Source organism: Mesoplodon mirus, assembly GCF_964341445.2.
Source record: "Mesoplodon mirus genome assembly, chromosome: 1".
Classification (NCBI taxonomy): domain Eukaryota; kingdom Metazoa; phylum Chordata; class Mammalia; order Artiodactyla; family Ziphiidae; genus Mesoplodon; species Mesoplodon mirus.
This window is the reverse complement of record NC_138976.1, coordinates 225,968,027-225,987,234: the sequence shown is the minus strand read 5'-3', so window position 1 is coordinate 225,987,234 and position 19,208 is coordinate 225,968,027. Positions and strand designations below refer to the sequence as shown.

The 19,208-nt window shown below is 46.7% G+C and overlaps 1 long non-coding RNA gene and 1 pseudogene across 5 annotated transcripts; one reads left to right on the top strand and one right to left on the bottom strand.

The window, feature by feature from the left end:
• Positions 1 to 218: 218 nt before the first annotated feature.
• On the bottom strand, positions 219 to 14,174 carry LOC309804078. Of its 4 annotated transcripts, none has more exons than XR_014294049.1 (5): positions 14,109 to 14,174; positions 13,527 to 13,697; positions 2,988 to 3,073; positions 2,168 to 2,371; positions 222 to 304 (listed from the first exon to the last, which is right to left on the bottom strand). It is a non-coding gene; the product is annotated as an uncharacterized lncRNA (long non-coding RNA). The 4 variants fall into 4 exon arrangements; XR_014294050.1 differs by lacking the exon at positions 14,109 to 14,174 and adding an exon at positions 13,944 to 13,999; XR_014294052.1 differs by lacking the exon at positions 14,109 to 14,174 and having other exon boundaries at positions 13,527 to 13,925.
• An 87-nt stretch (positions 14,175 to 14,261) lies between these two features.
• LOC309807335 (polyadenylate-binding protein 4-like) lies at positions 14,262 to 17,999 on the top strand (annotated as a pseudogene). Its single transcript has 2 exons — positions 14,262 to 14,460; positions 16,288 to 17,999. The product of its transcript is annotated as a polyadenylate-binding protein 4-like (transcript).
• The last annotated feature ends 1,209 nt before the right edge of the window (positions 18,000 to 19,208 follow it).

Sequence of the window (19,208 nt, the reverse complement as noted above, 5' to 3'; positions counted from 1 at the left end):
TATGATTATTTCCATGGGAGAGACAATGAACGCCTCTAAATAAAGAGAAACACAGCCAACACAAAAACATCAGCTAAAGCCATCATTTTAATGGATGGTACATCTGAGGAAGTCAGCAGGGGCCTCATATACAACTATTTCCCAACCATTACAGGCAAATACTTTTTGTCAATGCAGCACAGAATTGCCACTTCACAGAAAATATGAAATACTTCATCGCTTCCACATGATCTCTTGCAAACACCTTTTGTTCGCCAGCATGTATGAAACAATCTTCTTATGTATGTATTCCGTCCACTTCTAACTGCCAACAAAAACAAAAATAAATGCACAGTGCTTGCAGGGTCATAAAGCTATGGATAAATTAGATTGAAGGCTATACTTTAAAACTTTTTAACCGTAAACTGGACAGGATAAGAAGACCCCAGTCATGTTATGGCTGAGTGCCCCTTTTTCAGTTGCTCTGCAGTTATTTTCCACAGACCCTATTATGAATCCTTAGTTCCCATGGTCCCGACTCACATGAATCACTAAACAACTATGTACAGGTAAACAGGGCCAGATTCGCTTGGGAGTATTTGTTATGGAAGAAACATTTACACCTCAAAGTAGACCAAGGAGCCTGTCGAGGCCCCATACCAGGAAACATGCAGGGTCTAGGATAGCAGCAAGGCAGTCTGAGATTACTAGGCGTCGGCTTGAAGGAGGACAGATCATGAACACAGCATCACAGAAGCCCGTGGTTCTAGGCCTGCCTCCCCAGTAACATTCTATTGGACTTTTTGCTCCGTGCCTGACTACCTGCCTAGGCTTACTCACAGGGTAGTTGAAAGCATCCTGTGGGGTAACGAGCGTGAAATGGTTTGAAATACCTGAAACATGCATCTAAATCAATTGCTAGTATTTTTCCTAACTTTAAGACTGGGGTGCCTCTGGAAGCTGAGGGGTCGGGGAGGAGTGGTAAGGCAGGCAGTTTAAGAGGGTGAAGGTGGCTCTGAGTCACCCTACTGAATGACCCACTCTTCTGTGCTAAGCCTTATCAGTCTCTCCACCCAGCTGGCCCATGGGTGCGAGAGTAATCAATGTGGTATGACCAAAGGCCACTGGCAAGCAAATTTGCCTTTCACATGCCCATTAGCCCTGGGGCACCTCTTGGAGGACAAAGGAGTCCAGTGGAGACACCATGTGTCCAGAGGTCCTGCCATCCAGGACAGTGGCAGAGATCTCAACACAATCCTCACCTGCCCTCTGAATACTTCACCTTTGGCCCTCAAGTGATACCTTTAGAATATGAAGCTTCGGGGCAAAGGGTAAAAGCTTTCTGCAGACTTTAGCAAACCACAAGGAAAGTCTGAGAACCTCCACTTCAGTGACTTAAGTGGACCCTCTTCAGTAGTGTCAAGTTGCTGGTTTCTGTCCAGAGGGCATAAATTCTGAGCCCCTCAAACTCATGTTCCATAGGATCCCATCCTGCTTTAAGCTAACACACTGGAACAACCTGCTCTCTCTGTTGATGCTGCTCAGCATCAAGCTTGCCTTGGTTTCTAAACATGTGTGAAAAAATAACCCAGGTAACTGACTTGGGAGTGCAAGTTCTAAGAGTCCTAAAGGAACAGCCCCCTTCCCACTCCCAAAGCCTACCTGTCCTCTAAAGGTCTCACACTTTTGCGCTGCCAATACCACCAGTCCAACTTTCCCTGCAAACTTCACAGATTCCCCAGACCAAAATCCAGAACCAATTTCTTCTTTGAAATACTATGTGTCCTTAGCATTTATCTCCGTCCCCTGGAACGGCCTGGAGCATCCATGTCTGCTCACATCCCTCCCTGTTTCAACTTCCTTCATCCGAGTCCAGCTTCCTCCTCACTCTTATAGGACCTCACACCCACTTTCCCTTAACTGTTCATAATTCCACAGGGAGGGGATTCCGTTTTACCTGGGGGAACACAGGAGAGCAAGACTAGGACCACAGGGACCAAGAGTGAGCTCCTCATAGCTGAACCAATCAGCAAAAAGACAGCTGACGGCAGGGGAGAGTCACTCTATATGTAGCTCTCGAGACACAGGGAGCTGCGTGACTAGTGAACCTTTTAGGAACAAGAACATCTGCTTGCTCCACTGAGCAGTTCAATAAACTAAAAGTCTGACTTTGAACATGATGTCTCACCATTAAAATACACTTCCTCAGCGCCACTTGCAAACTGCATTCTCACCGTGGGAACAGCCCTAATGGCCTGGAAGGATGCTGTGTAGGCTTCCTTGTATCTTCACAGTACATCCATTTAACAAATGCCTATAGTGTGCAGAGAACTGTAAGGCTACTTTACTTAGCTGACAAAGTGTTTTCAACAGTTGTTTTCAATCTCTCACCCTGAAAAAAAAAGAAACCCCAGGTAGATATTACTCTCCCATTTTAAAAGCAAAGAACGTGAAGCTCAGGTGGAAAAAATGACTTGCTCAAGTTTATACAGATCATAAATGACAGCAACGCAACTTAACGTGACACCTGCATACGGAAGAATTAAAGCATGCTCCAGCCCAGTTCTAGTGCGGCTACAATCCATTTAGGGAAATCAGAGCTTCCCAAAGAGCAGGGCAAAGCCCTATAATACCATCAACATGAGTCTTCCATGCTGGGCACTGGGGGATCTACAGAGAATTCGTGTTAGAACTCCTGCTTTGAGGGACTGAAGGTCAGAGTACTTGACAGTTTACTTGGCAGTTTTCAACGTGTTTTAAGCTTCACGAAACCTCTGTCTGACCTTTATCAAGAATATGGAACCCAGCATCAGGCAATCCGAGTTCAGATCTGGACTCAGCTTGATGAGCTTTCAACACGGCACTGCTCCGCCTCTCCAGACGTCACTTCTCTCGCCCGTAGGACAGGCCGTAGAGACGCAGCTCCTCCAACTAGAGCAGCGGAGCCGGGGCAGCAACCCACCCCCCATCGCTCCGCCCCACGCACTTGGCGCCTCATGGAAACTCACCTGCACGTGTACCGCTTTGGTGGCCTCGTGCCTTCCAGCTTCAGGAAGCCTGTGATGTGACTGCCCTTACAGAGCTGTGCAAGACCCTAAAAGAACTGCAGAGCAAAACAATCATTCAGTACAGAAAAGGTGAAACATGTGAGTTTGGGGAAATGATCAAGAGAGCATGGGTGCACTTAGCGACACGAGAACCACTTTCCAGACCGAAGCAACAAGTACAGCCAGAAAGGCATTCGTTCACCTCATCTGGCTCTGATCTCCCCTTCTCCAGCCCTCCTCCTTGGCCTCCAACTCCACTCTTACCACGGGGCCCTCCAGAACCCCAATTCCTTCTACTTTATACCTTCTCCCCAGCACACCCTTCCACCTCTACGTTCCAGTGAAACGCAGGGTTCTCCTCTGGAGGATGCTGCTTCCCAGCAGCCTTTGGTGACCGGAGGCTATTCATCTGTTGAGGCTCCACACACCATGGAACAGGCAAGAGCATTTGCTAACAGCCCCATGCAGTTTCCAGAACAATCCCAGACATGATCTGACACCTCCTGTCCCTCACCCCACCTGCACCGCATTGCTCAACAAACCTCACCAGTCAGCTCACTCCCACCCACCCCTCCATCTGCACGACCACCACGCAGCTTGAGGCATCACCATCTGTCATTTGACTGAGTAAGTGGCCCCTTAACCGGCCTCCTGTGTCATTTTTACGTATTTATCATTCGTCCTTCACATAGTCATCAAAGTGACCTTTATAAAACTGAAACTGGATCGCGCATTTGCCACGCGTAAAGCCTTTCACCGTCTTCCTAATAGGCTGAAGTTCCAGCTGCTTACATGGACGCCAAGCTCCCCGACTGGCCCCCGACTGCCTCCCCAGCCCTACTCCTCTCATTTGCCCACCCCTCCCCCTGGTCCAACCCCTGGACTTCACTGTTCTCAAACACACCCCCCAACAGCTTCTACCCAGGCTATTCGCACATCCTGGAAACCTGCATCGCCGTCCCCCAACCTTCACCTAACATTTACTCATTTAAAGAGATGTTCTCGGTCTTTTCCACAGAATAAATTTTCCTGAACGCTCCACAGCTAAATCACATTCTCCCTCGTTAGTTTTTATCACAGGGTCCTTTTCCATTGTTAGCACACTTATGTTTTTCTGGATTTAATATTTGCTTCCTCCACTTGACTACAAGCTCAACGAGAGCGTGCACCACGCACATCACGTGTATATGACATCACATCAACCAAACCCAAGTTTTTCTCTAGGGCACTGCATTAATTCCCTGGGGCCGCCATAATAAAGCACTACAACCTGGGGGGCTTAAACAACAGAAATGTATTGTCTCACAGTTCTGGACGCTAGGAGTCTGAAATCAAGCTGCCTTCAGGGTTGTTTCCTTCTGAGGCTTGTGAAGGCAGGATCCGTTCCAAGTCTCTCTCCTAGCTTCCAGTAGCCCCTGGCATTCCATGGCTTGGAGACGGTGTTCCCCCTGTGTCTTCACATTGTCTTCCCTCCGCATGTGTCTGTGCCTGTGTCCAATTCTGCCCACTTATGAGGACACAGTCGTGTTGGATCAGGACCCACCTGAACTCGATCATCGGCAGGGACCCTATTTCCAAATGAGGTCACATTCACAGGCACCAGAGGTCAGGACTCCAGCATCTTTGCACAGTTTAACCCATGACAAACACTAACCTTGCATCTTACTGGGTAATATCTATGACCCAAATGACATCACATCAAACCATTTTTTTCTAGGACACTAATTGTCATTTTTTTTTTCTCCTATCACACTACACAGAAGAAAAGTCAGCCACAGAGCTGCTTCTACTCCTGGGCTTCTGAAAGCCACTGGAGAGTATCACACAATCCTGCAAGCAAGCTGAGGGTAGAAATTAGGTCATTCCTTTCACTTCAGATGCTATCTGACCTCACCGCCCACCAGAGCCTGTCCTACTCTCAGCAAGTGATCTGGTTTCTGCTCCAGAAAAAAATAAACGTCAGAGGGTCTTAAGTCATTTACCTTTGCACCCTATTCCCACCCACCTCACTCAATAAGCAACCATATACCTATAAATATATATGTATTCTTCCTCTTTTCCTTCTTCTTCAGAGGAATAAGTGTCAATTCTCCTGCCAAGTCTTATCCTTCCGGCCACGCTCCTAGCACATTCCCACCCATCTCTTAAGTTATGCTTCTTTGTCTTTAGTCCCCTCTTTTAAAAAAGTAAAACTTTTTTTTTACTTTTATTTGCATTTATTTTTTGCAGCATTTCTTCTTTTCCTTCTGTGCAACCTGCCCTTCTGCTTTAGGAACAATCTGTTCTTTTTCAGTAAGGATCATCTCAGTGGGACTGGGAGAGCTCATGTGTGGGATGAACCAACCATGAGCTCTGTAAGTCCTGCGCCAAATCCTGGCGGCTTTGTTCACCTGGATGTTCTCAATGACCACAGAATCTCCATCTAAGCCCTTAACTTCAGCATTACTCTCTTCATTTTTGAGCATGTGCAGTAAAAATTCAACACTTTTTTGGGGCCACCAACCCTGCGTCCAGCCCCACTGTTTGGCCTGGACACACCTACCAACTCCACCATTGTAATGATGGAATGGCACACAGTGCTTCTTTAAAGTGACATCCTTCAGATACTTGGTGGCTTTTCGGATATGCATACCTTTAATGGCCTGGGCAGTTTCACAGTGTTCTTAAAGTGAACACAAAGATTTGAACCTCTTGACTTGCATGATTTTGTGGGGTTTTCTGGGTCAAGTGAATAGCAAACCACTTTTAGAGGTCACCTCAGGCCACTTACTGGAAAAGGAATCAAAAAAATAAAACTTTTGGTTGTAAAATACATAAATAACACATATACAAAAAACCCCAAAAGACAAATGTAGGGCTTCACAAATTATTATAAGCTTAACCCTATAGTAACACCACCCAGATGATAAAACACAACTTTGTAGCCACCCAAGAAATACCTCTCTATACCCCCATCTCAATCATAACCCTTTCAAGTTATCACAACCCTTGACTTTTATTGTAATCACGTCCCTGAATTTCTTTCTATTTATGCCAATCAATTGAGGAAGCTACAATTTACAAATCTTACAAAACTAAAATTTCATTTTGCTCATTTTTTTTTACTGTATCTTTTGGTCTCTGTTTATCTGTGTGTTCTCCCTCCTGCTCTCTTACAATTTACCTGTTCAATAGCCTAGGACACCTGACCTGCAGATGTACCCACAACCTGGATTTTCTTGACTATGTACTCACTCATGGTGAGGTTGAACTTGTACCTCTGTCCTCATATTTCCTGGAGATTGGCAGCTGGATCCAGAGGCTTGGTCAGGCTCAGGTTCAATCCCTTTACCAGAACTACAAGTTTTCTTGCGTCTCTTCATCAAAATCTCGTAATAGGGCTTCCCTGGTGGCGCAGTGGTTAAGAATCCACCCGCCAATGCAGGCGACACGAGTTCGAGCCCTGATCTGGGAAGATCCCACATGCCACTGAGCAACTAAGCCCGTGAGCCACAACTACTGAGCCCACGCTCTAGAGGCTGTGAGCCACACTACTGAGCCCACGTGCCACAACTACTGAAGCCCACGCTCCTAGAGCCTGTGCTCCGCAACAAGAGAAGCCACCGCAATGAGAAGCCCACTCACCACAATGAAGAGTAGCCCCCGCTCGCCACAACTAGAGGAAAGCCCTCGCTCAGCAATGAAGACCCAACACAGCCAAAAATAAATAAATAAATAAAAATTTTAAAAAAATCTCATAATATCTGGTTGTGCCTCTTTTTGTGCTTTCAGTAATCATTGATACTTAACTCCCAGATCCATTAATTCATCAAGGGTTGAAAAGGGGTGATATTCTAATTGCCAATGGCAGTTTTTACAGAATAAAAGTAACAATTCTAAAATTCATATGGAACCACAAAAGATCCCAAATAGCCAAAATAATGTTAAAAAAGAACAAGAAAGCTGGAGGCATCATGCTTCCTAATTACAAACTATATTATAAACCTATAGTAATCAAAACAGTATGGCACTGGCATAAAAACAGGCATATACACCAATGGAACAGAAATAAGAGCCCAGAAATAAGAGCCCATGCATATATGATCAACTAATACTTTACAAGAGAGCCAAGAACACTCAATGGAGAAAAGATAGGGAGATGCAAGTAAAAAACACAGTAAGATATCACTTCACACCTGTCAGGATGGCTATCATCAAAAAGACAAGAGATAACAAATGCACATGAGGATGTGGAGAAACGGGAAGCCTGATACACAACTGATGGAATGTAAATTGGTGCAGCCACTATGAAAAACAGTATGGAGGTTCCTCAAATATTAAAAATGGAACTAACAACCCCAATATTCACAGCAGCATTATTTACAATACCCAACATATGGAAGCAAACTAAGTGTCCATCAACAGATGAATGGATAAAGAATATGGGATGGATACACACACACACACACACACAAACATATACATATATAATCAATGGAATACTACTCAGTAATTAAAAAGAAATGAGATTTTGCCATTTGCAACAACATGGATGGACCTGGAGGGTATTATGCTAAGTGAAATAAGTCAGACAGAGAAAAACAAGTATCATTATGATATCACTTATATGTGGAATCTAAAAAATAAAACAAATGACTATAACAAAAAAGAAACAAGACTCACAGCTATGGAGAACAAACTAGTAGTTACCAGTGTGAGAAGGAAGCGGGGAGGGGCAAGTCAGGGGTAGGGGATTAAGAGGTGCAAACTACTATGTGGAAAATAAGCTACAAGGATATTATAGCCAATGTTTTATAATAACTATAAATGGAGTATAACCTTTAAAAAATTGTGAATCACTATGTTGTACACCTGAAACTCATATAATATGGTACATCAACTATATTGTAACTAATAAAAATCATCACTAAAATTATTACTAAAAGATGCACTTCATAAAGCAGTAAATTAAGCCCAGAGAGAAGAAATAAGATGAAAAACCATTAATAAGGAAATTATTTGCATCAGAGAATACTTATAAGCAACAACTATTAAAATAATAAAATATATAAATAAGTAATTTAGAGGTATAAAAACAAGGTTAAATTAAAATATTAAACACAACATGAAAGGTGAGCAGAAAACTACTGCAGTAAAACATTCCCAAGTCTTTGAATTATTGGAAAAAGATGAAGATAATGATTAACTTTAGACATTTTTAAATAAAGTTTACTGGTTAAAAATAAATAATCTCGGGCTTCCCTGGTGGCACAGTGGTTGAGAGTCGGCCTGCCAATGCAGGGGACACGGGTTCGTGCCCCGGTCCGGGAAGATCCCACATGCCACGGAGCGGCTGGGCCCGCGAGCCACGGCCACTGGGCCTGCACGTCCGGAGCCTGTTATCTGCAACGGGAGAGGCCACAACAGTGAGAGGCCCGCATACCACCAAAAAAAAAAGATGATAGATATAAGGTATGGACATGTACTCCATCTACCACATAAGCCTCAAAGTTAATATTATTTCAACTTTAGGAAGCATGTATTAGGACACAAACCAAGGAAAACCAATGTAAGATGTGTGGGCTTCAAACCCGTATCAATAAAACGCATTATTCTTTGGCCACCCCTCGTCAGTGTAATCGTGATCATAAAATACTCCAACAGTGTCCATCCTCCAGCAGTGCATGAGGGGCTCAAAGTACTCTTGATGCAACCCACTTGACATAGAATATTTCAACCCCGTGATGACTGTTTCTCATCATAAATCAATATATTATGATACGTTTTGTAAATAAATCTGATGAGCCTGGTTTATGTGAATCTAGACCCTGGGGGATGGATGTGCTTTGGGAGAGTGGAAAACCAAGACACAGACCCTGGATTATGGCAAATACACAAGTGTAATGAGTACCCCAGAGTCAGACCACTCTTCTTCACATACTGACATTACCTCTCCCCTCAACATCTGCACAGGCTTCGCTTGTACAATATCACTTTCTTATTAATAGTTCTATAGTGGACACTACCAGCTTGAGCAATGTTTCAGTGTAAGGGATAAGCCAACAGAGGCGTTGCCTAATGAGATGACTGAACACTTGAAACAACCTTCTAATTTCCTTAACTCTAATCCTGCCCCGACATCCATCCCACACAGAACTGCTCAATGGGTCCACCCAAAAGACAAGTCAGACCTTCCCACTTCCTCACACTCCCTTCAGGAGTGCCTCTATAATACATTCAGTCTACAGTTGTTAACATTTCACTCACGTGGGGAGGGATAAACTGGGAATTTGGGATTAACATATACACACTACTATACATAAAATAGATAAACAACAAGGACCTACTGTATAGCACAGGGAACTATATTCAATATCTTCTAATACCATGAGAAGAACCTGAAAAGAATAGATACATATATATAAACCCTCCAGAAAGTAGGCAAGGAAGGATCTTACCTCAACAAAATAAAGGCCATATATGACAAACCCACAGCCAACATCGTCCTCAATGGTGAAAAACTGAAACCATTTCCACTAGGATCAGGAACAAGATAAGGCTGCCCACTCTCACCACTCTTATTCAACATAGTTTTGGAAGTGGGAAGCAGTCACATAGCACAGGGAGATCAGCTCGGTGCTTTGTGACCACCTAGAGGGGTGGGATAGGGAGGGCGGAGGGAGATGCAAGAGGGAGGGGATATGGGGGTATATGTATAAGTATAGCTGATTCATTTTGTTATACAGCAGAAACACACCATTGTAAAGCAATTATACTGCAATAAAGATGTTTAAAAAAAGAATAGACATATAGATACATTTATGTATTACTTAAATACTTGCCTGTATACCTCAAACATTGTAAATCGACTATACTTCAGTAAGTTTAAAAAAAAAGAATGTGAAAAAGAATACATATTTGTATAACTGAATCCCTCTGTTGTAAACGTGGAACACTGTAAATCAACTGTACTTCAATAAAAAATAAAATAAATTTTCACTCATGGTCCTTTGTAACCTGGCTCCACCTCCTTCTCCAGCCTTATCTGTAACCACCCCCCATGTTCCAGTGATACATAAATGTGTGTTCATACCGGCACACACCAAACTTTCCTATACCTCTCTCCCCCGATCCTATGGATCTACTGATTGTTCCTAGAGCCCTCTTTCTTGTACTTCCTGGATAATCCCTACTTACCCTTAAAGATTCTACTCCAGAGTATCATCTCCTCCAGGAGTCCTTCCCTGCTTCCCTCAAAGCTCAGTTTCATGCCCCAAGTTTCCGTAGCACCCTGTACATAAATCGTGTAGAACAGCTTTTACCTCATCATATTAAAATTATAACCTATGGCCCATGCAACTGTGAGCGCAGAGTCTTCTCTCTTCTTTACGTCCCTGGAACCCAGCACAGTGCCCGGCATAAAGTGCCACTAACTACAGTGGCCACACTGAATGGAACTGAACTGGATCTCCCCCTTTTCCTGCTCTCTAGTGTGTTCTACTTCCACACCCCATGCTACAGTTCTCCTCCACACCCATAGTGATCCTGGCCCTTCCGTATTTTCCCACGTTGGGTCTGTGCCTCACTTCTTACAGATATGAGTCTGAGTAAGGGAAGGGTGGGCTGGTGATCTGCCCATACTTATGAGTAAGGCTGAATATGTGTCACATGCCAGGCGCATGACCAGTGGTGCAGAACTGCCTTTCTCCACAGCCCCTCATAGAAATCCTTGGAGATAAGGACAGCCCGGTTAGCTACAAGTGTGCTAAGAAACTTGAGGATGGGGAAAAGACTTCAATGCCCAAAGGAAAAAATCATGTTCTCTAGGCAATCTGGCAGAAGTGAAGGAAGAAGGCAAACTAGCCCTGGGGACTTCTGGGCATCAGTCCCAGTGGCACAAGGCCATCTGATCTTGAAAGAAGGTACTGAGAACATTCTTCCCTGCGTGTGGCCGGGGACCAGTTCCCAGCCAGTATCTCCTCACAGAATGTCCTAAGACTCCAAACATAATCAAATCTTGCTAAAGGCAATAAATTGATTCACCTGATCACACAGTCCCTTCCAGGCAGATGTGTCTCTTTGATCACTTGGGACAACCAGACCCCACTTTCCTCTCTGAACTCCTCCAGGTCCAGAGAGTGATTTCTTCATTATCCTCATGTCGAAGGGGCTGTTACATGTAACCAGCTGGATTTTCCTACTTGGGTTTGGACTTGGGTTTTGGTCTGAAGTTGTCTCTCAGAGTTTGCAGGGTGTTAGAGACACTGAAACTAGGATCTTAATCCTCACTCTAAGTCCTGCCCCAACAAACAGTTAGAATAACATAGTAAAAGAGTGGAAGGTTGGGCTTCCCTGGTGGCGCAGTGGTTGAGAGTCCGCCTGCCGATGCAGGGGACACAGGTTCGTGCCCTGGTCCGGGAGGATCCCACATGCCGCGGAGCGGCTGGGCCCGTGAGCCATGGCCGCTGAGCCTGTGCTCCGCAATGGGAGAGGCCACAACGGTGAGGGGCCCGCGTACCGCGGAAAAAAAAAAAAAAAAAGAGTGGAAGGCTCTGGACCATGCCCTAGGAGAGCCAAGATTTAGGTCAAGTTTTGCCAGGTATCAGAGGAGCTGCTGTGCTCAGGCCCTTTGTTTCTGTTCCTCTGCCCCCAGTCGCTGCAGCCTCCGCTGCTTTTGGGCCTACCAGCCTGAAGAAGAAGTCTGAAGTCCCCCAGTTGCTAAGGAGAGGGCAGCAATGCACTCCTACCCTCTGACTTCAATGGAGTTTCCTATCAGCTCTATATGGCAGAATGGGTCACACTGAAGCCCCAGCCGTCCAGCCCAGCTTGAAACAAGGGTCTCCCCATCTTCCACTGGGAAGTTCACGGGTCTGAACCATGTCCCTTCATCAGATATGGGAGGCCACCTCCTTGCATTGACCCGGGTCTTCCTCTTGACACGTGTGCTTCCAGATAAGGGGATGGGTGTAAGTTAAGCTGGGCCACGGGAATAGGTCTCAGGCCTTCCCCAGGACTGACATCTCCACGGATTCTCTAGGGTTGAGCTGGATGTGGGGCAAAGATCCTGCAAGAGGAGGCTGGTCTAGGGAAATGCATCTTTAAACCTTGCGATCCAGAGCTCTGTTGTGAAACCTTGGGCTCCTGGTCAAAACCTCAGGCACTATCCCTCCCTACTCCCGCGTTCCTAAGCCCCAGAGATTAACCACAGAAGTTAAAAGGAAAGGAGCTGTGTGTGCCCACTGGTATCTTCCGGGATTAGTGAGATGGGAGGACTTTTCTTTAATCCCAGAGATTTTCACTATAGGAAATAGAATCTCTTCCAACTTGATCCTGGGTAAAGTATTCATTATAACATGAATACACTGAGCATTACGCAGTCCACGAAGGTAGGTGTGCAGCAGATCGTACATCACAAGAGAGAACCATCAAACAACAAGGTTGCAGCAACATAAGGGTTCTGTTGTCGAAATAGGGACGGAATCCCTTGGGGAGCCCTGGCAAAGCAGTACCCTCAGAAGCACACCTGGGAAAGATATTGTCTGAGGGTCATCCATCCCTGACCCTCACCTAAACTTTTTCCAATGAAAAAGCTGTGTGCTTGGGCTTCCCTGGTGGCGCAGTGGTTGAGAGTCCGCCTGCTGATGCAGGGGGCATGGGTTCGTGCCCCGGTCCGGGAAAATCCCACATGCCGCGGAGCGGCTGGGCCCGTGAGCCATGGCCGCTGAGCCTGTGCGTCCGGAGCCTGTGCTCCGCAACGGGAGAGGCCACAACAGTGAGAGGCCAGCGTACCGCAAAAAAAAAAAAAAAAAAAAAAGGTGTGTGCCTGCTAGAACAACCAGATTTTCAGCTATTCCATCAGGGTCAGGCAAGTGGAGGCCAAAGAGGCGTTGCAGTAGGGAAGGGCCGGCCTGCCAAAGTCGCTCCTGTTCTTTTCTCATCCCTCTTCTCTCGCAATTCTTTTGACTTATAATATTATACATACAAGGCCAAGTCACTTTCCACTCATTTTTTTCCCTTTTCCTGATTAAAAAAAGGAAGAAAAGAACAATCAAGAACCCACAGTCCCTGTATTTTATATTTGTCATCTCCATTTACCTCTACAATAACCTTATGAAGAGATACATTTATTTTCATTTTACAGATGAAGAACCCGAAATTCAGACATATTAGGTAACTTAGCCAATATCACATAACTCATAAGTAGCAGAGCCCAGAGGCCAACCCATTCTAGCAGAAGCCAAGGGCTGTGTTCTTTCCACTATACTTGGCCTGCCTTTACACCGGTACGAAACTTTGGGTAGGAATCGTAAAAAAATCCATTCTCTCTCATTTATTCCCATTTGGAGCGCCCAATTTAAGTACGGGACCCCACATACACACTGAGTTGTCTTTGAGCTTCCCCATCCAACGAGACTCGATTTCCACGTCTTTCATGGGCCTCAACCTCTGCCGTGCCACAAACCTCATGCAACTTTTATGGCTTCTTTACTTTATGGGCCTTTTTTTTTTTTAACCGCTTACCTGTCTTGAAAAACCTTCTCTTGTTCCTGCGTAGGGTGACTACCCTACGATATTTATAACAGAAGGTCACCCTCCGTAGCAGACAATAATAGCAAATAACTGATAAGAAAGTATACTTTGCTCTCTCCGCCCCGGGTCGCGGCAGCCTCCGCTGCTTTCACGCCTAGCACCCTGAAGAAAAAAAAAAAAGAAGAAAAGGTTTTTTAAAATCCCTAAAACTCTTTAAAATATAAAAACAGACGCGGTCGGGAGAGCGAATCCTCCCCGAAGAACCCGCGGGGAAGTCACTTTCGCACGCTTCCAGCACCTGGACGACCGTTGGTCCCGACCGGAAGGCTAGCGGTGAGCCGCCCGCGTGCCCGCGCCCCCGCGCCTCCGCCCGCCGCCCTCGCCCGCGCACACAGCGTGTCCGCGCACCAGGCGTCCGCCCACCACGTTTTCGAGCACTACGTGTCCGCTCACCTCGCGTCTGCGCACCAGGCGTCCGCCCACCGCGTTTCCGCGCACTACGTGTCCGCTCACCTCGCGTCTGCGCACCAGACGTCCGCCCACCGCGTTTCCGCGCAATACGTGTCCGCTCACCTCGCGTCTGCGCACCAGACGTCCGCCCACCACGCGTCTGCGCACCAGACGTCCGCCCACCGCGTTTCCGCGCACTACGTGTCCGCTCACCACGCGGCTGCGCACCAGACGTCCGCCCACTACGTGTCCGCGCACCACGCGTCTGCGCACCAGATGTCGGCCCACCACGTGCCCGCACACCAGGCGTCCGCACACCACTTTTCCGCGCACTACGTGTCCCCCCACCACCACGCGTCTGCGCACCAGGCGTCCGCCCACCACGTGCCCGCGCACCACGCGTCTGCGCTCCAGGCGCCCGCCCACCACGTGTTCGCCCACCACCTGTCCGCGCACCACGCATCAGCGATGCCTTGTTTCTACTTGTTGTGGGAGGCGGATGCGCCCAGGGCTTGCCCTTGCCGAGTTGGCGCCTACGTATATTTGGTTTCCCTCTTACCCGGGCTGCTGTAATTTTAAACACCGGAGCCCAAGGCCTGTATTTATACAGAAATGCATTTCTCGAGGCCACCGTGCCGTACCTTTGGGTCGCCTCTTGAAGTATTTGTGTCGTTTGCAGGGGAGTCCCCGTTTTAATTGTGTGTGTGTGTGTGTGTGTGTGAGATTCAACGCATAGTGACATTTATTAAAAATTTTAAATACACACAGGAAAACAATGCTACATCTTGTTAAAAGCCACCCTCATACTTAAAGACATACCAGCCACATTAGAATGGAAGGGAGGGAACGAGAATGGAGACAAGGGACGAGAGGAGAGAGTCCTCGTTCTGATCAGTGATTACAAGGTGCTGTGAAGTCATTGGGAAAGAGTAACTCCATTCTGGGACCTTGAGAAGAACAATATAAACGGACAGTCAAATGGGTTAATAATATAAGTTGATCAGGAAGGAGCTCCCTGAAGAAATGGCATTTCACTTGAGACTTGAAGGATAATGGTTCCCGATCTCAGGTGGTACATTTTCTTAAATTTTTTTTTGGAGTAAAATTGCTTTACAATGTTGTGTTAGTTTCTGCTGTACAATGAAGTGAATCAGCTATATGTATATCCCCTCCCTCTTGGACCTCCCTCCCACACACCCCCAGCCCACCGTTCTAGGTGGTCACAGAGTACTGAGCTGTGCTCCTTGTGCTCTACAGCAGGTTCCCACTAGCTATCTGTTTTACACATAGTAGTGTATGTCAAACCTAATCTCCCAATTCGTCCCACCCTCCCCTTCTCCCCCATGTCCACATGTCCGTTCTCTACATCTACATCTCTATTCCTGGCCTACAAATAGGTTCATCTGTACCATTTTTCTAGATTCCACATATATGCGTTAATATACGATACTTGTTTTTCTCTTTTTGACTTAGTTCACTCTGTATGACAGACTCTGGGTCCATCCACATCTCTACAGATGACCCAATTTCATTCCTTTTTATGGCTGAGTAATATTCCATTGTATATATGTGCCACATCTTCTTTATCCATTCATCTGTCATTGGACATTTAGGTTGTTTCCATGTCCCGGCTATTATAAATAGTGCTGCAATGAACACTGGGGTACATGTGTCCTTTTAAATTATGGTTTTCTCAGGGTACATGCCCAATAGTGGGATTGCTGGGTCTTACAGTAGTTCTGTTTTTAGTTTTTTAAGGAACCTCCATACTGTTCTCCATAGTGGCTGCACCAATTTACATTCCCACCAACAGTGCAAGAGGGTTCCCTTTTCTCCACACCCTCTCCAGCATTTATTGTTTGTAGACTTTTTGATGATGCCCATTCTGACCAGTGTGAGGTGATACCTCATTGTAGTTTTGATTTACATTTCTCTAATGATTAGTGATGCTGAGCATCTTTTCATGTGCCTCTTGGCCACTTGTATGTCTTCTCTGGTGAAATGTCTATTTAGGTCTTCCACCCATTTTTTAATTGGGTTGTTTGTTTTTTTGATATTGAGCTCCATGAGCTGTTTGTATATTTTGGAGATTAATTCTTTGTCCGTTGCTTCAGACCAGGACAGCTGAAAATTAACAGACTCCCAGGGAGGGCGTTGAGAGCCTTGAGAGCCTGCGGTTTGGCAGTCTCTTGGGAGCCAGCCCCTAACTCCTCTCTCTGGTCCTCGGAGCCCCCTCCAAGCCACAGCTCCAAGCAGAGCCCCTGTTGTCCTGTGTGGTCCCACTAAGAAGTCCTCCTGGCAGGTCTGGGAGCGGTCGGGGCTGGGGAGATAAGCGCTGCTGCCAGCGGCTACCCCACGGCCCCCCGTGTGTGGGTAACCTGCACTCGCACATCATTGAGGCCTCGCTGTGAGCAAAGTTCAGCCCTGCGGGGCCTGTGCTGTCCGTCTGTATGGGCCACTCCCTGGGGTCTGCCTGCGTCCACTTCCAGCAGCCGGCTGAGCGGGCCTGGGAGACCACGAACTTTGATGTGAGTAAGGGAAAGCTGACCCGTATCACGTGGCCTCAGGGGATCCCTCTTTGAGAAAACCTGGCGTGGGAAACGTCTTCATCAAAACCCTGGACAAATCTATACGTATCAAGGCACTTCGTGACTCTTTTTGCTCTTGGAAACATTCTGTCCTGCAGGGTAGGGTGTGATGAGACTGGCCCTAAGGGTCATTCCTTTGACCCAAGAAGCTGCCGACAAAGCCATCGAGAAGATGAAGGGCATGACCCTCAGTGACCACAAAGTGTCTGTAGGCAGATTCAAGTCTCGAACAGAGCGGGAAACCAAGCTTGGAGCCAAAGCCAAGGAATTCACCAACGTTTACATCAAAAACTTTGGGGAAGAGGTGGATGATGAGAGACTGAAAGAGCTATTCAGCCAGTTTGGTAAAGACCCTAAGCGTCAAGGTAAGTGAGAGATCCCAGCAGGAAATCCAAAGGCTTTGGCTTTGTGAGTCACAAAAAAACACCAGGATGCCAATAAGGCCTTGAAAGAGACAAATGGAAAAGCAATCAGTGGGAAAGTCATTTTCCTCGGCTGTGCGGCCGTGCACAGAAGAAAGTGAATCGGCAGGCCCCATTAAAGTGGAAATTTGAACCGCCGGAACAGCAGAGAATTAGTCGCTGTCAGAGGGTGAATCTCTACATTAAGAACTTGGATGACACCAGTGATGATGAGAAGTTCAGGAAGAGTTTCCTCCTTTTGGATCAGTCACCAGTGCTAAGGGGGACGCAGGAGGACGGGAGAAGCAAGGGTTTGGCTTTGTGTGCTCCACATGCCCCCAAGAGGCAAGCAGAGCCGTCACTGAGCGGATGCCTCATGGGCTCCAAGCCACTGTGTGTCACCCGGCCCAGAGAAAGGCTCACCTGACCAACCAGTGTAAGCAGCGCGTGCCAGGGATGAGAGTGCCCCCCACCAATGCCATCTGAAATCAGTCCCGGCCTGCCTCTGGGGGCTACTTTGTGCCAGCAGTTCCACAGGCTCAGGAAAGCCCTCCGTGTTACACACCGAACCATCTAGCACAGATGAGGCCTAATCCACGCTGGCAGCAAGGCTTCCAAGGAATGCCAAGTGCTATATGCCAGTCTGGGCCTCATCCATCTGGCTCCATCTGGGTCTGAGTGCCCCGGACTGCTTGGCTATGGACTTTGGTGGCTAGCGCTGCCTAGCAAGGTCTGACTGACAGCTGCCCGTCTGGAGGCGTTCCCCCGGCTTTGCAGAACTTACCACCTCGTGCTGCGGGTGCTGCTGCACCTTACAAGTCCACCGCAAGGGTATCTCTCACCCTGCCGTACAGCCTCTGCAGACACGCCAGCCTGCAGTCCACACGCAGGGCCAGGAGCCGCTGAGCGCACCCACGCTGGCCGCCGCGACACCTGCGCCCCTCCGCCCCGCCAGGAGCGGAAGCAGGTGCTGCGGCGGGTGGAGGTTTGCTCCGGCTCATCTGCACTCAGAAACCCCCTTATGAGGGAGCGAACGGGCTGCGGGCACTCAGTGGTGCACTAGGACCGTCGGTGGCGCTGGAGATCATCTGTTTCCTTGATCCGAGTGGTGGTTACGCAGTGTTTGCTGTATGTTCAGTCACTGAGCTGCGTCTGTGACTTGTTTATTTTTCTTTATGTGTCTTAAATTTCATCTTTTATCAATAATTTATGTTAAAAGTTTAAAAATAAGAACCACGTCAGAGCACAGAGGATTTTTAGGGTAGGGTAACAATTCTGTATGATACTACAATGGTGGATAGATGTTATACATTTGTCAAAACTCACAGAATATACAACACCACAGGTAAAACTTAGTGTAAACTATGGATTTTGAGGGATACTGTGTGTCAATGTAGGTTCGTCGTTTGTAACAAACGTACCACTCTGGTGCAGGGTGTCGAGAATGGAGGTGGCTGTACACGTGTGGGAACAGGACGGAGCTGTCTGCACTTTCTACTCAATTTTCCTGTGAACCTAAGACTGCTCTAAAAAATGGACTTTATAGATTCACAGGCATAGAGAACAGACTTGTGATTGCCAAGGGTGGAGTGGGGGAGAGATGGATTGGGAGTTTGGGGTTAGCAGAGGCAAACTATTACATATAGAATGGATAAACAACAAGGTGCTACTGTATAGCACGGGGAACTATATTCAATATCCTGTAATAAACCATAATGGGAAAGAAAAACATAATTTTAAAATGGAGTTTAAGTCATTGCACTCGGGAAGGGTCTGATTAGTGAATGAGGCCACTGAAAAGGAAGCATGCTCCTTAAACAGGATAATTCATTTAGGGTTACATAGGATGTGCAGTGGATGCTTTATTCTCAAAGGTGAAGATGAAAATAAGGAGGGCATGAGAATTCCAGCAAATTAAGATAAAGGAAGAAAGCACCAACAGAGCAACACTAAATCCACTTGTGTCTCCCAGGCAGCTTAGCCCAACAAGACCTTGGGCAGGAGGTTGGAACACTTGGCTCACTTAGGAGAAACTCCTGCCCGAAGGTGGGGACGGTAATTTAATCAGGACATCTGTGGGTGGAAAGGGAAGAGCCTGTCCTGGACACATACTGATCCCCAGACACATATTAGATCTGCTTTTCCAGAACTGTGTGTAGGAGGGACTCAGAAGTATTTAGAAAATGTTAGGTTCATAGTTTCCATATTCCCTAATGCACAGTTGAACAATCTAA